At 39.5% G+C, this 10,078-nt stretch overlaps 1 protein-coding gene across 2 annotated transcripts in view; it reads left to right on the forward strand.

Annotated features, from left to right (window-relative positions):
• Positions 1 to 532: 532 nt before the first annotated feature.
• Positions 533 to 10,078, forward strand: part of rgs8 (regulator of G protein signaling 8) — a 39,101-nt gene continuing 29,555 nt past the window's right edge. Inside the window, exon 1 of one of the 2 annotated variants that reach the window (XM_042223010.1) lies at positions 533 to 801. The gene's annotated coding sequence lies outside the window, so the exon portion shown is untranslated. The remainder of the gene's footprint in view (positions 802 to 10,078) is intronic. The other variant, XM_042223009.1, reaches the window with a different exon arrangement.

Here is a 10,078-nt window from a genome sequence, read left to right on the forward strand (position 1 = left end):
GTTCGGATGCACAGCATCTAGTGATTCAGAGGACGGACATTAAAGTGATTGTCTTTTATGCTGATCATGTAAATCAGCATCAAAATGCTTTATTAATCACAGAGGCTTAGTCAAGTATTAAACGCTAGATTAAAATGGTTGAATTTCATATGCAGTTTCCTGGCCAGAAAAAGTGATAGAAAACTGTAAGAAAATTACAAAAAAAAAAAAAAATTAAATGATTGAATGATAATTCTGTTGCTATCGCCCTAATGTCCTAAAATATCTCACAATCAAACCAATTTCAACAGTTCTTAGAGTGTTAATTTCAAACAAATAGTTTTAGTTTCCTCTTGAGAATTTTGGGTAGTCAACCTTAGGCATCAGTAGCCACGCACAGCTGTATTCCTGTGCTACGTTCCCATCTTTTCAAACGCAACCTCACTGACATCACCGAACAGCACCTCTCCTCTCCACAGATGTGCTCTGGGCTGTCCTTGGAGATTTCCCCATGAAAACAAAGCTCTCCTCCCCTACGACTCTCTCTCTGTTTCCAGCCCCACTCTCTGCCTCCATCCATCTCAGCTGCTCTCTCCCCCCCACCTCACAATTTCACACCAATGAGCATGCCGCATGTAGCTCCCACTCACTGGCATCAGAAACACTAGATATCTTCAGTGCTGAGCAGTACAGTTTCAAACAAATACACAACAGCATTGGCTAGACGGAGGCTGCGTTCAGCCAAAAGGCACGTTGGGGATAGGCAGTGATAAAAAAAGAGGGGGAGAAAGAGTCCAGCTGCTCTCTCACACCGGACTCAAGGTAAAGGATCCATATTAATTTATTGGGTGACAGAGTGTTATGTAATTCTGTTGTAGACACCGAGCTCCAGGCATTATGTAGGTCTTTGTTATTCTTGATGGTTCACAGCACGGATTATTATGTGTAGCTTTGAATGGAGGCTTACTAGTAAATCAGGGAAAACACTGTTGTCTAAGTGATATGACGTCTTTGGGGCTAATATTGGAAACACTAATGAAAGTATCATGGGAGAGTAATTGAAGTTATGAACATCAGTGTCATACAGCTAATTTTAAGGAGTGTTTGTGTACACTGCCAGTCTAAATGTCTTCCTAAGTGTTTTCTTATTTTCACATCCTTTCAATTCCGTTTCCTGTAAGCACTCCTGAAAATCAGTTCACACCCTCCCACTTTCCCTCCCTTGATTCTGGTAGCTCTGAGGGCTTTTCAGTCCAGTAAATGTCACTCAGCACTGCTATCAATAACGGAGAAGGGTTTTGAAGTCTACACATCTGAGGGTGAGGTTGCATCCCGAACCTTCCTAAACTCCTTTTAATCCTTATTACCTTTTTTCAGCCGTTGATTTTATTAACAAAGGGTCAATTCCCCCTAAAATATGGAATGACTTTTTTTTTTTAAATTTCTATCACTTTCCTCTGTGAACCTTTAGCCATTTTTACTTGTACTTGACAAGGAAACCCTATTTTCTGAGAGTCATACTGATAATCTTTTTTAATAGTAGGATCTCTACATTGGAAGGGAGGCTTCACATCCTGTCAGTGATGGTTCTAGACTCTGGATGGGCAAAGTAAAAAAAAAAAAAAAAGAACATTAACCCCCAGTAGAAATGCATTTAGTCATTTCAATCAAAAAATGTGCAAAATGTCACTGAAAAATGTGCAAACACATGCAGTTTGTTGGGAATGGGGCAAACAATTTAACGTTATTTTAACGAGATTAACGCTGACAGCACTAGTAAAGTTTAGATTAGTCAGTTTTAACGATGCTACCGTGAGTGTTTTTTGGGCAGTAGTAATAGTAGTAAAGGTACACTGTGTAAAATCTCACCAAAAGATGTCAGTGTATTGCAAATTGCAGTCAACTGAATTCTGTTAGCTTATTGCTCCTAACTAAAGTGCATTATCCTTGCGGCCGGTATAGGACAATCAACTCTGCCTCCAGTTTTTCTGTAGTGGGTGTAGGCCACTATGTTTGCAATGTATCAGTATGTTTGCAGTGTCAATATGTTGGGTGGGGAAGGAGATTCTGTTACCCTTAGTTAGTGAAACTTTGTTGTTAATGTTCTTGAAGGAACACTTAACTAATAATTTACATACTATGTGAAAATGTAATGAAACTGTTTATCAGAGGGAAAAACTAATTTTTAGCACACTGGCTAAAATTAGCTAACACGTTAGCTTATAACCAGTTGCTGTTGTTGTTCTGTTTTGTTTTGTGTTTTTTGTCCTTGTCAGCTGTTCAGTGACAGGTGGGTCACATGTCTAATCTGCTGACAATACCTAATTTTGACAGTAATAATAAATGAGTACGTTTATGCATGTTTTTATGTGTTAGAGTCCTGAATTCAGTTCAGGATATGAAGTTTCAGATGAGAAGGAAGAGGATAATGCTTTATGTAGATCCTCTGGCTTCACGTTTTTGCTTCTTTGTTTCATCATTTGAGAAGAGGTTCCAATTCATCATAGGTATGAGCCTTCATATCCTGAGTCAGAAAGTGCAGGCATGAATTAAAATTTGCCTTCATGCCACACAAATGCCTATAAGAACTACTTACAGTATGTGTCCAGTCTGTTGTTATTTGGATACAATGTGATTAGACAGAGTTCCAGTGCCCATTACTGTATTGCAGTCACTGTATTCAAGATGGGCGGGGCAACATGTTGGCTTCCACAAATGCCTGCTCTTAGGTATTTTTATTGGATTATTTTCAAGTGTATGAGGATGAAGAAGTTTTTTGGGAAGATGTTATTACACAGTAATCAATGTATTCGTATTTGTACAACACTGTTGTGTCGATAGAGCATATGCCAGAATTGTGTCCCTGTGCACCAGTGATTTAAGGTGAGCATTATGCAATGTACCCAGTTCAATTCCAGTGAGGGAATTCTGTCACGTTTCATTCTCTTTGCTCTCTGTCCTCATGTTCTGTGCCTGTCCCAGCTGCCAGTTGTCACAAAAAAAGAAGAAAAAAAAGGCCTAATCCCTTGGCATTACATTTCCCATAAAAGATTATTTGACTTAACACATTAGTTTTATGTTATTGTATGATTGTCTGACATTGCCTCTACAAATAAAGTACAATCACCATAATGCATTTTGCAGAACATGTTAACAGTTCTGTTGTACTGTAATCTTTTTTTATAAGATTGAAGAAAATCACATATTTTTTAAAATTAGCATTGTCACCACAAGTGCATGGAAGTCAGCGTATTCTTGTTACATTTGTATGAAACACAGTTTTAAATCCTGCTGAAATGAAATGCTTTTAGTAGACACAATATGAGGCCTAGGAGTGAATCAGATTTTCTGCAATTCAAAATAAGTCTCTGTAACAAACTGATTACAAAAATGACTGAAGGCGGGCTGAGAAAAAGAGACACGCTTACAGCCTGCAGTAGTGAGCAGTTAACCGAACAAAGCGTTTTGACACTTAGGCCAATGAACCCAGGTAAAGCAAGACAAAACACAAAACACTAGACTAGCCTACTGTGAGAAAAAAGACACAGTGGTGAAAAAAACAGAAGAAAAAAAAACTCATTCAGTCTAGTCACATCTCATCATTTTCAGATTTAGCCCACAGGAGATGACAAGCTCTAATTTTATCACTAAGCAAAATGTTCTCCACTAGCTAATGCAAGTCATTGCCGTGCCCTTATCATCCTAAACATGCGTGTGCTTTTAATAGTTCTGTGCAGCCAGTGACAAGCAGATTTACTTGAGTGTAATCTGACATAGCTCTGAGATAAATACTTGGCCAACGACTGGGCAGCCTTGTTTGCCCTCCCTTTACACCCGAGGTGAGTGACAGTGGTAAGGGCTCCCAGTGGTCACTTGAGAACTGTGGGAGGTGAAAGCAAAGATGTGTAACACATTATTAAAGCACAGAATGTAAGGATTTCAAGAGGCATACCAGGTTATCACAGTCAGTGTGAATACCTAAAATTTCAAGATCAGCAATGCTTTGACAGAAAACTAATCATCAGCTGTTGCTGGGGTCGACTTTGGTATAAAAAAGCATGAAAGTGTCTGTGTGTCTGTATGTGTGTAATATTGTATATGTAATGCAAAATATTTAATAGCTGTACTTATAAAGCAAAACATTGCCAAAGAAAAGTATCACCAAACTCTGCAGTTGGTTTATTAATGTATCTGATTAAGTTATTTGTTAATCATAAGGTTGATTTACCATGAGCTTAATCAACTTAATGAACCCATAATAAGCACCTAGGTGGACAAAACCATTAGTGCCGCTTTAACTATTACCATTATCCCTGATAGCCAATGTACACCAGTCAAAATGCTTTTGCTACAGTAGCATCAAAATCGGAATGAATTATCCCTCAGAGCAGCAAACTGCTTCAATGAACTGCACTGTTCTAATTCTGGGCTAAGGAAATTATAATGCTCCTCAATATTTTAGTTTGTACTTGTAGAGGTCTTTAGAAGTTGATCATATTGATGCACAAAAGTGGTGACGAGTGTACATGAGTAATTTTGAAATTAGGAGACACCAAAGAGGGTTCCTGTGATGAGTCCCCCAAAATATCAATCTATCATACTATATATCTAATATGTTTGAGCAAGGATGGTAGGACACCCACACCAATAATTGTCTTTTTAATTATTTCAGTGTTTTCATATTACATTACATTCACTTCTTTCTTTGTAACTTTCAAAAATCTTCATCTTTCTTCTTGGAACTTTATTTTTTAAGGGGAATAGAAAAATAAGAATTTGACTGTTCAATGTAAATCACTGTCTTTATTTCCAACGTGCATAATACAATGAATCATCTAAATTTCTAATATTGGTCCAAAAGAACATCTCTGTTTCTCCTCAGTCCAAACTAATTCTTTCTACAAGTCTGTCTTGCAGCTCCTGCAGCCATCTTTGAACCACATTCAGACATCTTTTTTGAAGCCTTTATCTAACTCAGTGATGACAGTCCATAACATTAATTTCAGCTGCCAACATAAAACATTAAAAGTGCATGAAGAGTCCTATAAAATTAAAAAGAAAATAAACAAAGAAATAAAGAATGGCATGCCATTGAAGTGCTTATAACTGAAATCAGCAACCCCACTGTTCTAATGTCTTTGTTGTATAGGTTAAGTAAGAATTGGACTCCAAAAGACATAAGGCTATACAATGATAGTAAAACCTTTTTAGTCAGCCCTTTCCTCACCTGATAATGTAATGAAGACATAGCAGTGAGCAGTACCCACAGGTGTCAAGGTTGGCGATTCAGAAGACAGAGAGATCTTTTCTGGAGAACTGCTTCTCCAGTTAACTGTAAAAGAGCTTATGAGAATCCAGGTTGGTGGTGTTCTGGTCCATCACTCAGCCACATTTGGAAAAATATCAAGGATTTGTGCATTCTCGCCACAAAATTAGGAACTATCAAGTAAAGTTCTAAACAAGCTTGTTCCATTTTGCAAACAAGTTCTGTAAAGGAAGGTATTTAAATATAGTATATTTCAGCAGCAAAAAGCAAAAGCATGTTTGCAAAAGGGGTGCCAAAACTCTCTAAGCCTCTAATTTGCAATACACCACACATCAGATTTGAAAATCTGAAAATAGACCTTTAAAGGTCAGTGCATGCAAGATGGCCCAAAAATTCTCACATAACTAGCATTTTTCAAGAAAAGTGGGTTAACATTCCCCCAGACAAGAAGAACTCTTGGCTGTTACAAAAACTGTTTACAAGCTGTGATACTTGCTGGGGTGAGGGGGACGGTTACTAAGTACAGACCATGCAGTGTGCCCAAACATTTGCTTCAAGCAATTTTCCTTCTTTGTTACTTTGAAACTGTAAAAGATGGAAATAAAAGAGCAGTGCTGCTCAGGTCAGCCTTTACATATACACTCACAGCCAATGAACTTTTGACCAAACTGTGGGTGACCAAAATTGTGCGTGTCATTATATATTCGCTTGACATGAAAAGCGTAGTAGCACTCATAAAACAGATGGGTCTTTTTTTTTCAGGATCCTAAACTAACTGCAATAACAGATAATGTTCGGTGCCCTTAAATGATCAGTGCTGTACATTTGTATTCTGTCTGAGATTAAGTTATAATCCGCTGGAGCTTGTGAAGTGAACACAGATTATGTTTCTACACAATAAACTAAAAAAGAGAAGCCTGCAGCAGGGAAGTGACAATAATCTGACCGTACATGAATGTACTTTTTTTGAGTAAAAGGAAGATGAAAATAGTAACAGGGTGTTATGTACTGAAAAGCCCCTGGGCAGTTCTTACCCCAGGTTGAGTCGTGAGGTGAGTAATGAGCTCAGGTGTTCTCATGGCAGGCCTTGGCGGACTGAGGAACTGTGGCGTTATGGAACATGATTAACTAAATGAAAATTTTAGAAAACTAATCATCAGCTGTTGCTGGGGTCGACTTTGGTATAAAAAAGCATGAAAGTGTCTGTGTGTCTGTATGTGTGTAATATTGTATATGTAATGCAAAATATTTAATAGCTGTACTTATAAAGCAAAACATTGCCAAAGAAAAGTATCACCAAACTCTGCAGTTGGTTTATTAATGTATCTGATTAAGTTATTTGTTAATCATAAGGTTGATTTACCATGAGCTTAATCAACTTAATGAACCCATAATAAGCACCTAGGTCAGGGGTCGGCAACCTGAGAGGAGTTTTAGAACTCATTATTGCTTTTAGAATGTTGCTTCTGAGATGGAAGATGTAAAAGTCCATGACTACAAAGTTCTAAATGGAAGAAAAGAATAATAATAATAACAATGATATGACATTTTTTAAGGCACAAAAGAGGGCAGATAATTGTAGTTTTAAAGCTATTTTACTAACCAAGAAAAAATAATAGGATTTCTTTCTTTTTTTTTTGCTGATTTTGCAACAACATCAAGGTTTGCTACATATCAACACAACTGTACATGCAACTTTAGCTTATGGGTGTGACTATATATGGACCCATTCATTTTTATGGCGATGTCTAAGTTATCAGTCATAAATAGAATAAGTTATAATAAAATGATGAATCCAACAGAAAGAAAAAGAAACAGAAAAATGGACCCAAAACAATTAAACCATCCATCCATCCATCCATTCGCTTCCGCTTATTCTTTTCAGGGTCGCGGGGGGCGCTGGAGAGGTCACCAGTCTGTCGCAGGGCCAACACACAGGGATAGACAACCATTCGCACTCACATTCACTCGCACATCACACCTAGATTTCATAAACGTATGTTTGGCCCATTGGATTGCTTACATCTGTCCCTGTTTTGTATTTTCTCATGCTTTTTCTTAGTACCATTTCTACTGCAGAGCATTTTCTGTGCTGCTCTTTTAGTGCTGTCCACACAGCTACCCAGTTACTTGCTGTAGTATTTAGTATTTTACTTCTATCCTTCACAGTTCATTCATTCATTCATTTACCATTGTACAACCTCTCTACGTTCCCTCTACATTTCCAGTTGCTGTTATGCATAAAAGCATGCCACAGTACAATACAATGCAATTACAGTGGGAAACACTGCCTTAAATCCAACAGACTTTACTGTAAACAGCATTCACCAAAGTTATCGGAAAATGGAATGGAACAAAATTCACATGTGAAAAAAAAAAGAAATTAAATAACTGAAAATAAACTGGCCATTTCTAATGCTTGGTTGAAAACTTCTGCTGGCAAATCTTAAGCTCATGGATGTCACCAGATGCTGGGTTTCCTCCTTTTTAATACTCGGCCAGGCCTTCACCGCAGCTGCTGTTTGTTTGTGGTCTTTATGTGTGAAGTTTAGTCTTCAAGAAGTAAAATGCATGCTCAGTTGGATTAAGATCATGTGACTAAATTGGGCATTCAATAATATTCCACTTCTTTGCACTTTACATTTTCCATCGGTTGCTTCTGTCCTTTATCACATTATCAATAAACACTAGTGTCACAGTGCACGTCCAAGCCATCACACTGCCTCCACCGTGTTTTACAGATGATGTGATATGCTTTAGACCATGAGCAGTTCCACGCCTTCTCCATACTTTCCATCATTCCGGTAGAGGTTGATCTTGGTTTCATCTTTCCAAACAATGGTTTCCCAGAACTGTGCTGTTTGATTTTTTTATTTTTTTATTTTTTTTAGATATTTTTAGCAAAGTCCAATCCAGCCTTTCTATTCTTGAGGCTTATGAGACTATTCTTGATGAGATCGCTCCATTTAAATCAGTGCGATCAACAGCTTACTCAGACCCGTGGATAAACGGCTCAACTCGATCAGCTAGGCGACAGTGCAGGAAGGCCGAACGAAAGTGGAAAAAAGACAAGTTACAAGTCTCTTTCCTGCTGCTGAGAGAGAGCCTATCTAGATATCAAGTCATCGTAAAAGCCGAAAAATCTAAGTTTCTCGCAAGCATTATTGAGACCAACTCTAATAACCCCCGAACTCTTTTCTCAGTTATTATTCAAGTCAAGTCAAGTCAACTTTATTGTCAATAAAAAAGAAAAGAGAGATCACTTACTCCCATCCTGATGAAGTGCTTCGAACGACTAGTCATGCAACACATCAAGACTGTCCTGCCCCCCTCCCTGGATCCCTTCCAGTTTGCGTATCGGCCAAACCGCTCAACCGATGATGCCATCTCCACTGCACTCCACTCGGCACTCACACACCTGGACAAAAAAGACTCATATGTTCGAATGCTGTTCATAGATTTCAGTTCAGCATTCAACACTATAATCCCCCAACAGCTCACTCAAAAACTGGTCCAGCTGGGGCTCAACACCTCACTGTGCAACTGGCTGTTGGATTTCCTCACCGGAAGACCTCAAGCAGTACGGGTCGGCAGTAATACATCCAGCACCATCATTTTAAACACGGGGGCCCCGCAGGGATGTGTGCTGAGCCCCCTCCTCTTCACTCTGCTGACCCATGACTGCACTCCATCATACAGCTCCAACCTCTTCATCAAGTTTGCGGACGACACAACGGTGGTGGGTCTCATTAGCAACAGGGATGAGACCGACTACAGAAGTGAGGTGAGACGCCTGGCCACGTGGTGTGCTGACAACAATCTCTCTCTGAATGTGGAGAAGACGAAGGAGATTGTTGTGGACTTCAGGAGAATGCACACCCAACATGCTCCTCTGACCATTGACGGAGCGTCTGTGGAGAGAGTGAGCAGCACCAAGTTCTTGGGTGTGCACATCACAGAGGATCTCTCCTGGACGTACAACACCACAGCACTGGCCAAGAAATCACAGCAGCGTCTCTTCTTTCTCCGCAAACTAAGAAGAGCAGGAGCACCAGCCCCCATCATGTACACTTTCTACAGAGGCACCATCGAGAGCATCCTGTCGAGCTGCATCACTGTGTGGTTTGGAGCCTGCAATGCGTCCTGTCATAGAACCCTCCAACGCATAGTGAGAGCTGCAGAGAGGATCATTGGTGTCTCTCTCCCCTCCCTCCAGGACATTTACAGCACCCGTCTCACTAAAAAAGCCCTTTGCATAGCGGCTGATCCCACGCACCCAATGCAAAGCTTCTTCAAGCTGCTGCCGTCGGGGAGGAGACTGCGGAGTCTCCAGGCCAGGACCAGCAGACTGAAGGACAGCTTCATCCATCAGGCTGTCAGGAAGCTTAACTCCCTCCCGATTCTGCCCCCTCTCCCCTCTTCTCCTCCATGGTCTCACTGAACTCTGTCACACACACACACACTCTGACTCACTCACTGGCCTGCACCAGTTACCAGTCACTTTGTGGAGCATTGGACTGCCATTACCTCATAAGACTTTGTTGTTACACTATCTCTTACCGTACATTACTAAATCTCCATTTGCACTATTTGCCTATTTGCACTACTCTGCCTGGTTTACACCCAATGTCATTTACCCATTATATTGTATATTGTATAGCTTTCTTGTTATATGTAAAATTGTATTGTATTTATTTATTTAAATTTTTACTTTTTAATTATTTTACCTGCATTTTTTAATCACTCTTATATTTAAATGTTCATTTGCTTTTTTATCTAGGGATTGAGAGTAACGTAGTTTCTATTCTCTGTATGTCCTGTACATGTGGCAGA

Source organism: Haplochromis burtoni, unplaced genomic scaffold (assembly GCF_018398535.1).
Source record: "Haplochromis burtoni strain Fernald_Lab_line unplaced genomic scaffold, NCSU_Asbu1 Contig_99, whole genome shotgun sequence".
Taxonomy (NCBI): Eukaryota; Metazoa; Chordata; class Actinopteri; order Cichliformes; family Cichlidae; genus Haplochromis; species Haplochromis burtoni.